Source organism: Mauremys reevesii, linkage group 1 (assembly GCF_016161935.1).
Source record: "Mauremys reevesii isolate NIE-2019 linkage group 1, ASM1616193v1, whole genome shotgun sequence".
Lineage (NCBI taxonomy): Eukaryota > Metazoa > Chordata > Testudines > Geoemydidae > Mauremys > Mauremys reevesii.
In genome coordinates this window covers 349,068,499-349,084,286 of record NC_052623.1, presented here as the reverse complement: position 1 = coordinate 349,084,286, position 15,788 = coordinate 349,068,499, and the positions used below count along the sequence as shown (strand labels likewise).

The 15,788-nt window shown below is 46.2% G+C and overlaps 1 protein-coding gene across 5 annotated transcripts in view; it reads right to left on the bottom strand.

Annotated features, from left to right (window-relative positions):
- SFMBT2 (Scm like with four mbt domains 2) overlaps positions 1-15,788 on the bottom strand; it is a 192,354-nt gene that overhangs the window by 164,566 nt on the left and 12,000 nt on the right. Inside the window, exon 1 of one of the 5 annotated variants that reach the window (XM_039519597.1) lies at positions 4,577-4,651. The exons of 2 other annotated variants lie outside the window; for them this stretch is intronic. The gene's annotated coding sequence lies outside the window, so the exon portion shown is untranslated. Of the gene's footprint in view, positions 1-3,736; positions 3,828-4,288; positions 4,308-4,576; positions 4,652-15,788 lie in introns of those variants that run through there. 2 more of the 5 variants (XM_039519599.1, XM_039519598.1) reach the window with 2 other exon arrangements.

The window sequence follows — 15,788 nt, the reverse complement described above, 5'->3', positions numbered from 1 at the left end:
CCATGGCTCTGTCTCCGCACAATGCACTATCCAGAGCAGCTCAGCCAAGCAGCTGATCTAAGCCAGTGGTAAATCACTACAGCCCTGGAGCAAGGAGATTGCAGGGAAGGATTTTGTGACACGGGGGGTTTCTCTGAGTCACCAGGCCTACCAGGGATGAGGCATCTTACACAATCACCCTCTGCTCAGGGCTGTGCCTTAGAGGTACGATCTAGCACTTGGGCTGTAAACTCTTTGGGGCAGAGGCTGTCTAATTATACATTTGTACGGGGCCCAGCAGAGTGGGGCTTTAATCCTGATGGGAACTTTTGGGTATCACTGGAAGACAAATAGTAAATAATAATAGTTTGTTACCGGAGAAATGTCCTTGTTGGCCTCTTTGTCTATAAAACACCTGGTGCACTTTAGGCACTATATAAATACATGATCATTTTGCCACTTCATCTTTATTTCTCCTGATGTGCACGATACACCATGACTATTTCAAACTCAGGTAACCTCAGAATGTGTACATCTGTCATCCCCAGTGTACATTCTCTTTCAATTAACTATGAAGCTAGAAGCAATCAGTCCACTGGAAGTCAAAAAACACTAATCCTTCAGTAGAGAAGCACTGGAATATTTCCGTAAATATCACAGAATATCAGGGTTGGAAGGGACCGCAGGAGGTCATCTAGTCCAACCCCCTGCTCAAAGCAGGACCAATCCCCAGATCCCTAAGTGGCCCCCCTCAAGGATTGAACTCACAACCCTGGGTTTAGCAGGCCAACATTAATAAGAAATGGGTTACGTATCAGCTTTTTGCATGAAACTTATTTTGAGGGGAGGGGAAAAATGGCAGTTAAAGCTTTTATTTTTCCCTTGGTAGGTTCAGATATTTTTAACCCCCCCCTCCCCCAACCAGACAGTAAGGAAAGATAATCTAGGATTGGAAAAGCAATCAATTTAAAGGTGCCAAAATCAGTCATTTTAAATAGAACTCAAGGGTAACCATATAAATACGAAGCAAAAAGATAAGTTACTCAGTAGTATAGTTAAATCTCGAGAAGTTCCCATTATTTTGACAGGACAAAGATATGAGCTAATGTGAAGTTTAAGGTGTCTGCTCCGACAGCTGTAGTGTTTATACTGGCACGTAGCAAATAACAGTTTCTGTGAAAAGAAATATTGTTACGGAAGGTTAGGCTCTGATCCATTACAAGGGCCCATCTGCATCCCAACCAAGTCAGCAGAGTTCTGCATCAGTGGATCGGATTGCAGAATTGGCTTACGCGGTTTATAAATAAGAGATGTTGAACAAAGCAGCAGAGGAAGAAAAATGTTTTCGCGATTATGTTTAAAAAAAAAAAAAGTCAGTAAAAACAGTCTTGATCTGGAGTTAAACAGTAGTTGCTGCAGCAGTGGGAATAAGAAATCTGGTCCAAAGCCCACTGAAATCAATGGGAGACTTTCCACTGAATGTGCTTCGGAGCAGGCCCAAGGAACAGAAAGTGAAACGTCCATGAAACTGACAAGTACGTTTTCATCGTCCAAGAGGAGGAAATGAACAGAGGCAAAGTAAATGGTCACCAGCGGCAAAGTTTGACTATGAACTTCCTTAAACTCTGGAGCATTTTTGTTTTGGGCTCATCAGGTCAACACATATAAATGGTCAAGAGAAATTCAAAGGGATTTTGTTTACACACGTTCTTTATGTATTTTTACATTACTATGGAACACAGTTTTAAAAAAATAAAAAAGATTGTACTGTGCCACGTACCTCTAAGAAGATTCTTGTAAAGTGTGACCTGGCAATGGTCTATGGCCAATCTTCTCTTGTTGGGAATGGTTACAAGATTGTAATTTAAAGCATTTAAAGTATGATCTGAAAATAAGCCCCAAACTTCCTCTTCAGCAAACCAAAGATGCTCAGGTATTGCTCTGAGCATTTGCGTTTACAGAACTGGCTTTCAGTGAAAGCTGATTTAGGCTGTTTATTAATAAATAATAGTAATAATAATAAACAGAGAAAAAATATTTGGATCCCACCAAGATCAGGGACTCATTGCACTAGGCACAATGGTATTAAAAAAACCCAAACACAGTATCTTCCCTAACGAGCTTACAGTCTAGATAGACAGGACCAACAGGGTATGTCTCCGCAGTGACTAGACACTTGGGCTCCCGGGGCACAGGCTGCGGAGCGGTTTCATTGTTGTGCAGGCTCCTGGGCTCAGGCTAAGGCCGGGGCTCTAGGATCCTGTCAGGAGGGAGGGTCCCAGAGCTCAGGCTGCAGCTTGGAAGCCTACACAGCAACGAAACAGCCCTGCAGACAGAGCTCAAGTCGGCTGGCACAGGCTAGCCGCAGGTTTTTCTTTGCTGTGTAGACATACCCGCAAAGGCTTACATGGGAAAAAGAGGCACAGACACCTGCCCCATGTCACACCGCAGGTCAGTGGTAGAACCCAGATCACCCCAATCCAATGCCCTATATACTGACCACACTGCTTCACAGTGATTGCTGTTATTAATTAATTATTATTAAAATGTATTCATACTAGATCCTTGACAGAAGAGATAGAAACACACAACCCCTGCCCCGAAGGAGCTTACAATCTAAAGCCCCGATCCTTCAAAGTGACGTGCATCGTCAGGACACCCAAACCCTTGCAAAGCTGAAGTCAAAGAAACGTTGCACAGCTCTAGAGGTCCAGCTGTGCAGAGCTGAGTCCATGATCAGGGTTACATGGCAGATGAGATGCTCCAAGTAACAAACAGCAGGGAATGGCCAGGTTTGGAAAGACAATAAGATCACTCAGTGATTCTACCTAGGTGCTTGTCTGACACCCCATCCCCATAGTATCTATGCACATCTCAGGGATTCAGTTAAAGAGGAGATTCATAGGTAACGAAGATGCTAACAGGCTAGCCTGTTCCATCTCCCAGTTAGAAGGGCCCTCCATGGGACCTGGGGTTTAGGAAGTAGGGAATACTGCTGTAGAGGGGTCTAGCTGTCTCCCACCCCATGGGGAGGCAGAGACCCACATGTGAAGGGCATGATCAGACCCACAAGATTGAATTAGTCTGATAAAAAACACACGCCCAGATTCTTCCGTGTTCCAACGCTTGCAATCTTTGGCATTACACTTGATGCCCCAGCTCCTGGAGTTTTGTGAATAAGTGAAAATCTCAGCTTTTATTTAAAAAAAAAAAATTGCCTCAGAGTTGCAGAGACTCAAGCACTCCGTAAAAAAAATCTGAAGGTTTTTAAACCAATCGGATGATTTGGGGAGGCCTCACTCCTAATTTTTGGATGGTGCAGTTGGCAATACTGATTCTTCTACCGTTCAAAGTTAGTCAATGAGACACTGCCCCTCCTAGCTAACACCTGCTCATGCTTAATTTGGCGTCTAATCCCATGCACAGGCAGCAAAAGCAATCTAATAAAAAATAATCTATTCCCCTTGGTTGTTTCTTCCCACTGCTGGCAGACTCACAACTGCACTTCTGTCTCTAGTCTCCTGAGTCGTCGTCTGTATCAATACTGGCTCTTTGCATAAAAGAAGACAGGACCTAGAGTTTCACCATTTTAAATTCCTCCTCTCTTGTCAACTCCAGCTCATTTTTCCTTTTTTATAATCCACACTGAGAGGAGAACCCTGTCCTGATACCCAAACGCGACTCCCTTCACACAGGTCCCTCATTCCCCCACGTTCCTTTGGTGACCTCCTCTCCTTGATCCTTGAAAATTATTTACATCAGAAATGCAGGACCATGGAACTGAGGTCACAGAAAGAGTCCTTTACAATGGACGAAAGACTCCTACAGCATGGTGAGCTTCCTGCAGGAGTCATTGCTGGGCCTTGGGCAGCTTGAGTCGTAACACCCCCACTGACTTTACAAGAACCTGGTTACTTTGGCAACCAACAGGGGCCTTAGAGGGGATGGAACCAGCCCCCGCTCTCCAATAGTATCCCTGTTCAGGGGGTCTCCCCAGCTAACGTAAAGACTTTATGTCAGACTTGCTCCCAGATCCTGCTGTAGGGGGGCTGATCGGGGGCACGCCAGGAGAGGTAGGGAGTGAGTCGGGGATGGATCGGGGGCATGGTCATATGGCTGTTCTCTCTGCAGAGGACTATGGGAAACGGAGCATATATTACAGGGAGCACAAAGACATTTTACCCCCACCTTTTCCTTTCTCCCTGCCACACCCGTTTTTGCCTCAAGTGCACGAACAGTGTCGATCCCTTGGACTTCTAATCACATGTTTGGGGGGGGGGGGGAATTGAACAGTGGAAAATGGAACCACCTATCATATGGAAAACAAAATTGGATCCACCAGAGCTCGTTGGGGCATAGAGCTGTAGTTTCGGTTCAAGCCCATATCTAATGCGTGATTTATAATCTGTAACTTTTAGATGTAAGCTTGACAAGATTTAAACCTGTCGAACTCCAAGTGCTAGAGCTCCATGTCAAAGTGAGAGGGGAAACTGCTTTGGGCTAGCTGGCCAAACAATTGGGTAACTGTGAAATTAGGTGTGGCAGCCCTCAAGGGACAAAGAGGCAGAACCGGGCATCCAGCACAGGTCTGACATACCTTTTTAAATACTACTACAGAGCTGGCCCGGTCACGCCAGCTGACTCCTGCTCTCCTGCCATTCCAGAATACATCCTTCTATGACTTCACAGCTACCAAGGACCTCACTGCTCTATGGAACTAGTCTAGAAGACCTCCAAACTCCATGTGGCAGGGATTTTTAGCCTATGCACGACGGGAGCAGCTGTGGTTGAGTAGCCTAAGCACACAACTGAAAGTGGGTTTGAGGCCTGACTCTGCCACTGACTTGCCATGGGACTTGGTGCAACTCATTAAACCACTATGTGCCTCACTTTCCCCATCTGTAACATGGGGATAATGATTTTCCCCCATCTTTATAACACCATTTAGAACAAGTGGAAAGGGATGTAAGGGCAAATTCATTACCTTGAAAGATTTTATACCCCAAAAGGTATTAAGATGTATAAAACCCTCTTTGGAGGCTGTGATGAGATGGAGAATTCTGGGGTTTGACAGCAGGACAGGAACGGCTCTGAATTTTCTTGGATGCAGTCACAGGATGAGCTGGCCTCTTCACATTAGGCAGGGTCTCAACCTCAGCTTTAGCGCCCAAGGGTCACATGACAGGGACAACATGTGACTAAGAACAGACCTGCTGGGAGCCACCTGGGTGGGAGGGAATTTTTAGGAGAGGCGGGAGTTAGGCTGCTTGGCCCAGGAAGGATCAATGCCACTCCACAGTCTGTTTCTGGCACTTGTCTCAGAAAATAACTTGATTAAACCTAAAGCCTTGGCAAGATACCATAATAATACCGAGCTCTTAAGTGCTTTTCACTATTAGATCTCAAAGTGCTTTACAACAGAGTATCACAATCTTCATTTTACACAGGTGGAAACTGTGGCACTTAGATGTGAAGAGATTTACCCAAGGGCATCCAGGAGACTTGCCGCAGAGCGAGGAACAGACCCTTGGTCTCCTAAGCCCCAGTTCAGTGTGCTCACCACTAGGACATACCACCTCCCACCAAAAAAGGTTTTTGCTCTGCCCAGCATGGGCTACAATACCCATATGCTTTTTCCCCCTCACTTCTCTCAGTCCTTCTCTTAACTCTTCAGATTACTCCAACGCAGTGAACATGTCTATCAGGGCAGTCCCATCAAATGGGTCACATTCGCCCCACTTTTGGCAAGTCATCCCACTGAGTGTTCATGGGATGACATGCACGAATAAGGCAAGCAGTTTGCAGCTCCGAGTGAAATCTGACAATCTAGGTCGAGGCAGCTTCTCAATAACCCCACACTTTTAAAGGATCAGCATGGTACAGTACTTACCCCCTCTCTAAGCCTCTGCACCATGCAAATAGAGCATCATTCAGAAGCACTGCTGCACGCATTAAAAACCAGCCTCCCACCTTCGAGGGAAGGAGCCTGGCTCTCTTTTTAGACAAAGTACCAGGTGGAAACCTCTTAAGGATCATTTCTTCAACATTTCCGTCCTTTTCAAAATTAAAGGCTCTAAGCAGAGCCCTTCAACAACTGTTCTCGTTAATATCCAGTGACAGTTTCCTTGTGACATTGAACACTCTGCAAGATTTTATTAAGGGCAAACAACTACTTGGAAAGTGCTGCGATGGTTCAAAAATATTCCAAGAAGAGATCCACTTTGATCCGGAGAACTAGAAATGCTCCCCAAACTACAGGGCTGATCCTGGCCCCATTGACGGAAATGGCATTGAGTATACAATGTACAAATACACCTATATGGCGTTTAATGACACCCAGAGCCTTGACTTCAGTGGGAACAGATCTATTCCACTATGCTTAATGCCACAGTATGGTACTGAATGCAATATAAATATAGAGAGTCGATCAGTGATACTCAGACCGAGGCTTGCGAGCTGCAAGTGGCTCTTTAATGTGTCACTCTTTGCAGCACATGATATTAAAACCCGGTGTGATTTACGTTATTAACCAATCAGGATGCTTTTACTATGTTATTAGCCAACTGTAGTTGATAAAATAATAATACTCGGTCAGTCATTTTGCTGTGAGAATAATGTGTATATATAGTAAGTGAAACAATGAATTCCCACGACTGTGGCTCTTTTGGGTAATGTTGATCGCTAATTTGGCTCCTGAACCACTGAGGTCGGAGTATCGCTGGATGAGATAACATTTAGACAGATAAAATTAGATACAATAATATCTCTAATTAGTTCAACTAACTTGTTTACAAAGAGAAAGCTGCACACTATAAGAAAACCTTAGATAGCTTGGATAATCTAATTGGATCTGGTCTATGTATTGTGATAGACCCAGGCCAGTTGGGAACAGCAGAGTAGTAGAAGGGAGATATATTGGCCACTGGATAAGCAGTTTTCTGTTCCCTGAGTGACCAGAGCATGGGCTGCTCCAGGCTAATGAGAACACCTGACTCCAATTAACCTGCTAAGAGACAGGTGAGGCTGTTAAGCACCTGACTCTAATTAAGGCCCCTCTGATGCTATAAAAGGGCTCACTCCAATCAGGCAGAGGGAGCCAGAGGAGAGGAAGTGCGTGCGAGGAACTGGGAGCAAGAGGTGTGCAAGGAGCTGAGAGTGAGTAGCATACTGCTGGAGGACTGAGAAGTACAAGTGTCATCAGACATCAGAAGGAAGGTCCAGTGGTGAGGACAAAGAACGTGTTGGGAGGAGGCCATGGGGAAGTAGCCCAGGGAGTTGTAGCTGTCGTGCAACTGTTCCAGGAGGCACTGTAGACAGCTGCAGTCCACAGGGCTCTGGGCTGGAACCTGGCGTAGAGGGTGGGCCCAGGTTCCTTCCCAACTCCTGATCAGACACAGGAGGAATTGACCTGGACTGTGGCTTCAACCAGAGGGGACGGTCTCTGGGCTGTTTCCCGACCCACAGGGTGAATCTGTGAGGTGAGCAAATCCGCCAATAAGCACAGGACCCATCAAGGTAGAGGAGGAACTTTGTCACAGTATTTATGCTGGACTGTTCCCCTTGGTGAGCATGGCACAAGCACCAAGAATGATAGGTCCTGCTCCTCCACCCCCGAAGCCAGGGGCAAAGCCATACAGATTCAATTGCAAATTATGAACTGAATGCCAAAAAGCTGCCATTGACATCACTGAGGGTAGGATCAGGTCTAGCATGTGCAGTATCTTATAGTTCCCCAGACTGAACTGGATGTTTTAGATTAGTGAGATTCAGGACTATTGTGATTGCTCCCTGGCCGTTTCCAAGTATTTTCTAAGGCAGTGGTTCCCAGCCAGGGGTCCAGGGCCTGTGAGCAGGTTTCAGGGGGTCTGCCAAGCATTACTGATGTTAGACTTGCTAGGGCCCAGGGCAGAAAGCCAAAGCCCCACCATGCAGGGCTGCAGCCCAGGGCCCTGCCACACAGGGCTGAAGCCTGAGCAACTTAGTTTCGCGAGGCCCTGTGTGGTGTGGGGCCCTGGGCAAATGCCTTCCTTGCTACCCCCTAACACCAGCCCCGGCTTGTATATGCAGAACAGTTGTTGTGGCACAGCTGGGCTGTGGAGTTTTTATAGCATGTTGGGGGGAGCCTCAGAAAGAAAAGTTGAGAACCCCTGTTCTAAGGGACCAACCCTGCATTGCTTGCAAATCACAAAGGCCTGGATCCGCAAAATACCAGGCATTGGCACCTAAGGCCCATTTTTAGGCACCACAGCGAGCCACAAAACTCCAACCTGGTTCCCAACTATCCTTGTAGGTGCCAAAAGTCACTCGCCTTCGAAGTTTTAGAAGTAAACGTCCTCTTGGTGCTTACGTTTCTGCCTCTAAGCACACACTCTGCTGCTTCCCTCTAGCTGCCCAGATGCCTATGTCCCGCCTAAGCCCCAAAGTGATCCACAAACCAGGGAAGACCAGCGTTTGCAAGTCTAGGTCACCTGTGGGGCCCAATCTTGTAGGTGTGCATAATGCCACGCAAAATAGCTGGGTGAGAGGGAGAATTCCCTTACAACTTTTAGCCTAGTGGTTTGGATATTCACTCTGTCTGTGGGAGACCCTGGTCCAAGTCCCCCATGCTGAAAAAGGATCTGAACACTATTCTGCCACCTCTCAGGCGAGTGCCCTAATCACTGGGCTAGGAGGCATTCCAGTGTTGGCCTTCTGCAATCTCTCCTACTGAATTTATTCCACTTTAAGTAATTGAATCTTTAAATAATCACTGAGCCAGAGAAAAAGTGCGAAGGGCTCTCCAGCCCCGTACACGAGTTAGGCGGAGGAGCACCTGTCTATCTTCCCTGTTTTCTGGATTGCTAGCACAGCTGGGCGCCTCTCCGCAACTCAGACTTCAGCACCTGTCTCGGGGAGGGGAGGGGCTCAGCGCACACCCCTCTTAATAGCATCTCCCATTGGCTTGCATAGGTGGCTCCCCGCCTAATGTGCAGGCTTAGTGAATTGCATTCCAAGGCACCTCTCTCTCCCCATTCATTGTATAGGCACCTATGCTCCCTAACTCAGAGACTTTGAGGATCACAGTATGGTTCCAGTGATCTATGAGGCACCGAAATCCCTTCTGTGGACCCAGGCCAAACTGATTTCAGTGGGTCTTCCTGGCGTGCAAGGAGAGCTCGATTCTGCCCTCTGTGCCCACTGACTGCTCCGAAGGATCACTGCCTTTCAGAGTGCAGGCCTGGGCCCTAAAATGGGAAAGGATGATTCTCCTATTAACTGACAGCAGGGTGGATTTGATTTATATCAAATTGATTTAAATCATGATTTCGATCGCTAGTCAGAAAGACTCGATTTAATCATAGTTTTCTACATAAAAGTGCATTCTTGTGAAGAATATGTATTAGGGTTATAACAACCAACAACTCAGAGATAGATGTAGGTTTCATTTTTAGAAGATGCACACTATACACTTCAAATGATTTCTTTTGAAAACTTTTCAGATTAGTTTTACAGCTATATCAGAAAATGAATGATTGTTTGGTTATTTCATTTACCAAAGGTAATTAAAGCAGATATTTATGAAGTCATTGGGAGGTGAACGATCTCCAATTCCACAGGTTAATCATTAGTATTTGGAGGATTTTCTTGCCATGCTGTATTAGGAGGAGAACATCAGCAGACAGACATTTAAATTGTTTTATTTAACTAAAACAACGTTATTTATTCTGGATTTTTTTTCCTTCAACAGCAAACATAATATTTTAACAAAACAAGCAACTACATTTAATTTAATTAAACCTTTAAGTTTTTTAAAATTGTTTTTAACTAAGATAGTTAAATGAATTTAACAAAAATTAAATTGACTACGTCAGCCAGGTCAACAAGAGAAGCTTAATATTGGCTTCTGCAGTTAATTCAGTCATCTTCACCTTCATTTTCCCGTGTTCATAATCTGGAAAAGAAAAAGAAGCTTTCCTGCTTTTTTGGGTCCCAAACGATTTCTCAATTTAGAATGAATTAGTCTAAAGGAAGAAAATATTCTTTCTACACCGACAAAAGAAGCTACTGCTGTCAAAAGTGAGATTATCACTTCAACAGTCTCTGAATCCAAGTGCTTAAGTGACTTCCACCAGTTCACTGGTGTGACTTTCTTTAAAACATCAGAAAACTTATATTTCTTGAATTGGTTCTTATTCCCAAGCTGGGTCTCTTTTACAGCCTGCTGCCATAGGTTTTCCCCTTCTAGTGAGAGAATAGTATGGTAGATCTCAAATCAGTGAAGGCTACACTCAGAAAGAACTCAAGACTTCTGAAATAGGCTGCTTAAACAGTTTCACTTTTGTTTCTACAACCTGTCCTCCCTTCTCACATTTATCTCCAGACTTTCTCCTTATCCAGGTCTATTTTGCCCTCAACAATCTTCTATGCATTGAACTTTTTGGAACTCTGCACTTTCAGAGAGAGGTAAGGGATTGATTCTGTACATAAATTTGCAGAGGGACAATAGAGTTGAGGTCTTATTTCTGACCCTATATATTATTTTTAAACATTTTTGCTGTTAACAAGCATGTTATCTCTGGAGATACAAATCCACAGTTTGAGAAATGCAAAACTAAGCATCTCTGATGGTATCTTCTAGACTGAGCACTGAGTCTCATTGGGTAGATTAACCTAGATAATCTATACAGAAGCCCTTGGAATCCCATAAGATTGGGTCCCTAATCCGTGAACTATTGGAACTCATTTACAAAACTTTTCTTAAATATTACACAAATATATTCTCATACTATAGAATTAGAATTTATAATCCCTATTCCATGATGATATCTTTGAGCTGTAATGTATCAAACTATCTTTAGATAGGTTTTTCCCCTCAAAAAGCATTTTATCAAAAAAAATCTGATTTAAATAAAAAGTACGATTTTTTTAATCATTGATTTTTATCCTGATTGACAGTTAAATAGACTGCGATTCTCTACTGCATTCCTGCTGAATTAACGAGACAGGGTTGGTCATATATTTTATTGGACCAATATCTCTTGGTGAGAGGCACAAGCTTTCAAGCCACACAGAGCTCTCCTTCAGGCTTGGGAAAGGTACTCCCAGCGTCATGGCAAAATGCAAGGTGGAACAGTTGGTTTAGCGTAACTAGTTAGCATATATTGTAAGGGACCATTCAAGACAGCAAGGCCCATTAACACTTTTGCAGTCAGAGGACAAAAAGAGGGGGCTAGTGGGTTATGGATTGTTGTAATAAACCATAAATTCAGTGACTCTGAAGTCCATGAGTTTTAGTGTCTACTAGAGTTATGAATTTACGCTCCCAGCCTCGTCTTTTGAAAGCGTTGCGCAGGTTTTGCTCTCTGCAGACCAGGACACACCCACTTGAAGGAGCACCAAACTGCCATAACAGATGCAAAATCTGCAGACATGTCTACACTGATCAAAATCCTCCCAAAACACACCTGTGAAGGTCCATTGATACTACACATGCCTATCACAATATGTGGTGTACTTTGTCCAGTGCAATAAATGACAACTATGTGGGTGAAACCAGACAGACAATCATTATGCGCTTGAATGAACGCACACAGGAAAATGATAAAAGACAAAAACACCGCATCATCTTTGGGCAAACACTTTTCACAAAGCGATCACTCTATATCTGACCTCTCAGTCCTCATCCTCAAAGGAAATCCACACACATTCAAAAGATGAGCCTGGAAGCTTATATTCATAACCTTGCTATATACTAAGGCTTTGTCTACACTATCCTTTTTGTTGGCAAAACTTTTGTCGGTCAGGGGTGTGGGGGGAAAAAAAAAACCACCCCACCAACTGACATAAGTTTCACCGACAAAAGCACCGCTATGTCAGCAGAAGACAGTCTCCCACCAACATAGCTACCACCACTCGTTGGGGGTGGTTTCACTATGCTGGCGGGAGAGCTCTCTCATCAGCATAGAGCAGCTCCACAGGAGACCTTACAGCTGTGCCACTGTAGGATCCATAGTACAGACAGAGCCTAAAACTCATGGGCTGCACAGGGTCACTCGATTTATGGCTTACTATAACCATCTATAACCCATAACCCCCCTTTTTGTCCTATGACTGCTGAGGTGTTAACAGGCCATTCTATCTTTGATGGTCCCATATAATATGTGCTAACTACTTATGCTAAATAATCTATTCCACCTTTCCCAGACCTCAAGAGAGTTCTGTAGAATCACAGGACTGGAAGGGATCTCGAGAGGTCATCTAGTCCAGTCCCCTGCACTCAAGGCTGGACTAAGTATTATCTAGACCATCCCTCACAGGTGTTTGTCCAACCTGCTCTTAAAAATCCCCAATGATGGAAATTCCACAACCTCCCTAGGCAATTTATTCCAGTGCTTAACCACTCTGACAGTTAAGTTTTTCCTAATGCCCAACCTAAACCACTCTTGCTGCAATTTAAGCCCATTGCTTCTTGTCCTAGCCTCTGAGGTTAAGAACAACAATTTTTCTCCCTCCTCCTTGTAACAACCTTTTATGTACTTGAAAAATTATGTCTCCTCTCAGTCGTCTCTTCTCCAGACTAAACAAACCCAATTTTTTCAATCTTGCCTCATAGGTCATGTTTTCTAGATCTTTAATCATTTTTGTTGCTCTTCTCTGGACTTTCTCCAATTTGTCCACATCTTTCCTGAAATGTGGCACCCAGAACTGGACACAATACTCCAGTTGAAGCCTAATCAGAACGAGCAGAGCAGAAGAATTACTTCTCGTGACTTGCTTACAACACTCCTGCTAATATCATTCTGGGATGTGTTTGCTTTTTTTGCAACAGCCTTACACTGTTGACTCATATTTAGCTTGTGATCCATTATGACCCCCAGATCCCTTTCTGCAGTGCTCCTTCCTAGGCAGTCATTTCCCATTTTGTATGTGTGCAACTGATTGTTCCTTCCTAAGTGGAGTACTTTGCGTTTGTCCTGTGGCATAGGGGCTGACTTCCTCTCTACCTGGGGGTGCTCGACGCTCCCCCACACCCCAAGCCCACCCCCACTCCACCCCTTCCTCCAAGCCCCACCCCCACCTCTTCCTACCCCGCTCCTCCCCTTACCCCCATGGCCCCACCCCTGCCCCACCTCCTCCCAACCCTCCCCCACCCCCTCCCCAAGAGCCCCTCCCTGCTTCTCTCCCTCCCAGAGCCTTCTGCAGGCTGCGGAACAGTGTGCAGGAGGCGCTGGGAGGGAGCTTGACTGCCAGTGGGTGCTAAGCACCCACTAATTTTTTTCCAGGGGTGCTCCATAGCTGGATCACCCACGGAGTCGGCTCCTGTGCTATGTGGCTTGCAAGCTTGTCTCTCTCACCAACAGAAGTTGGCCCAATAAAAGCTATTACCACACTGTAGTGGTTCCTCACGCTCCAGTGGAGCAGGAGGCCTCTCTGTCTCGCTGTACTGGGCGGTAACTCTCGGGTTCGGGTCACGCTGGCAGGGCCGAGCCGTAAGTAGTCTCTAGTTCTGTGCCCATCTAAATGGCAAATAAACAATAATAGTCTGGTGCTCTTGTCTCCTCTCCCGGGCGTGGCAGAGCACTGAGTACACAGCCCCTCAGCTGGGGCTGGCAGCACTTAACAGTCTGGAGCTCTAGCCCTTTGGGGCAGGGCCAAGCAGCAGCTAAGGCAGCCAATAAACACAGACAGTCTAGGGGGTCAGGTAGGGGTGAGCATCCACACCGTCTGGGGGGGCGGCACCACCACAGCCTAGGGGCTCCAGCAGGGGTGAGCACCAACCATGCCTAGCGTCCAAGCTTGACGGACGATAGATTCACACAGGCCTCCTGGCCTAGGGTGGGGAGTCTGCCGCCCCCAGGGTGGTGTGGCAGGAGGTAGGGGGACACGGGCCGGCCCAACTCCACCACATCCCAGCCCAGGCTCCTAACGGTGTCAGAGTGGTCTGCCACTGGGTGAGTGGGGATCCAGCCGCAACACACTGGCCTACAGTCAGTCAGCAAGGTAGACGGACAGTCAGCGCATAGTGGATGGCAGTCCCAGCAAGGCCTCTTCAGGCCCAGTCTCCTCTGTGGGCAGGATGCTGCAGGGCGCAGGTTCAGCTCCACTCTGCTGCGGCACCCTGGAGGCATCAGTCACCTTCCCTGGCTCCTGCTCAACTGAGCCCTCCCTTTATACATCCTGTCCCACCCTGGTACTTCCGGAGAGGGGGGTCGGGCGGGTTCAGCTCTGCCCACCAGGAGTGTAGTGGTCTCTCGTTCTCCAGTGGAGTGAGGCCACTCTGCCTTGCTACACTCACCCACCTTGTCTCTCTAACATCCTGGGACCAACACAGCTACAACTACCCAGCTTCCACCTTTGCCTCGTGCTTGTAACATGCTACTACAGCAAAGTGTTAATGTTCTACATTCGCTTTGCACAGGCCTAAGGGACAACCCAAGCCCCAGGAAGCAGAGAAGCAATATCACCAGCTAGTAAACTTGTTTCCCATCATTTGGTTGTCACTGCTATAACCACAGTGTGTGCGAGGCAATCTACGTAACTTGGGCTCAGCATGGCAACACCTAATGTTTAGGTGCCCGGCTGCCTAGTGGAATCCACAGCTGTGAGTTAGGCACCCGGACTTCCTATACAATGCATGGGCAGAGTTAAGTGCCTAAGAATGGGCGTCAGAGAAGCCAGCAAGCAGATAAGGGAACTACCTCATCTAGCCAGTAGGAAATGCTGAGGGGTGTGGCCTAGTTAGGCTCCCCGCTCTAGCCCAAAGTTAAGCGCCTATCTCTGTTCAGGATTCACAGTCACAAAGCCTTTCCTGGAGTTAGATGCCCACCCAAGCCAGGTGAGTCCTCTCTCACAAAGAACGACCAGGAGGAAGAGGTGATGGTTGCCCCTTTTTGCTCAGTAGCTGAGTGTTTAGCACACTCACCTGGGCATGGGAGGCCCTGCTTCAAATCCTCACTCTGCCTGATTTAGAGCAGAGACTTGATTCCAGGTTTCCTACCTCCTAGGAGAGTGCCCCAATCACTAAGCTACATAGTATTCACAGGGGAGGTGTCTCTCAATCTCTCCTACTGAAACCGTTCTGCTTCCTATGAAATCCAATATTCATTGGATCAGCAAGATAATGACTCTACAGCCTGGTAGTTAGTGGAGGCACTGGGGGGACCTAGGTTCTAGTCCATGCTGCAATTAATATTTAATTATTTATACATAAGCAGGGTCTGAATGAATTCTTCCCTGACAGCTAGCTGGGAGGGGGAAAGACCTCAAGTGCAAACTGTATTTACATGAACTCACCTACTCTTCTTAGATATCCAGCAGATAGAGCAGCGTGTTGCTCAAAGTAATCAACTTTGGCTGGTGCCGGTTACAAATCACTTTAGTAGTGAATGCAGGGGTAGTGAAATGCTGTTACCAATGTTGTCATCGTCGTATGACTAAAGAGGAGCAGAACTGTGCTTAACCTGTCCCAAATAAAGGGGGTCACCCTCCGCTGAAAGGACCTGGGTAAGCCAGGGGCTTGAATGCCAGACCCCTGTGAAAGTAAGAGGGGTGGGGACAAGTATTTCAGCCAGGAGGTGTGGACCCTCACCAAACGTCCTCCCTGGATTGGTTTAACCTGCCCCCACCCCCACTGTTCAAAGAAATAGCTAAATAGGCTTTATTCAGAGCCTCTGTTATTTTAAATACTCAATGAGAGCTGAAATCAGTTTTGTTGGGGCAGTGTTTCTGTCCAGCCTGCAGAGAGCTGAAAATTACTAAGACTGATGTGCAAAGGTTCACAGACAATCAGCTGGCAAGGCAAGGCAAAGCAAGTGCTCAGATGCCAGAGC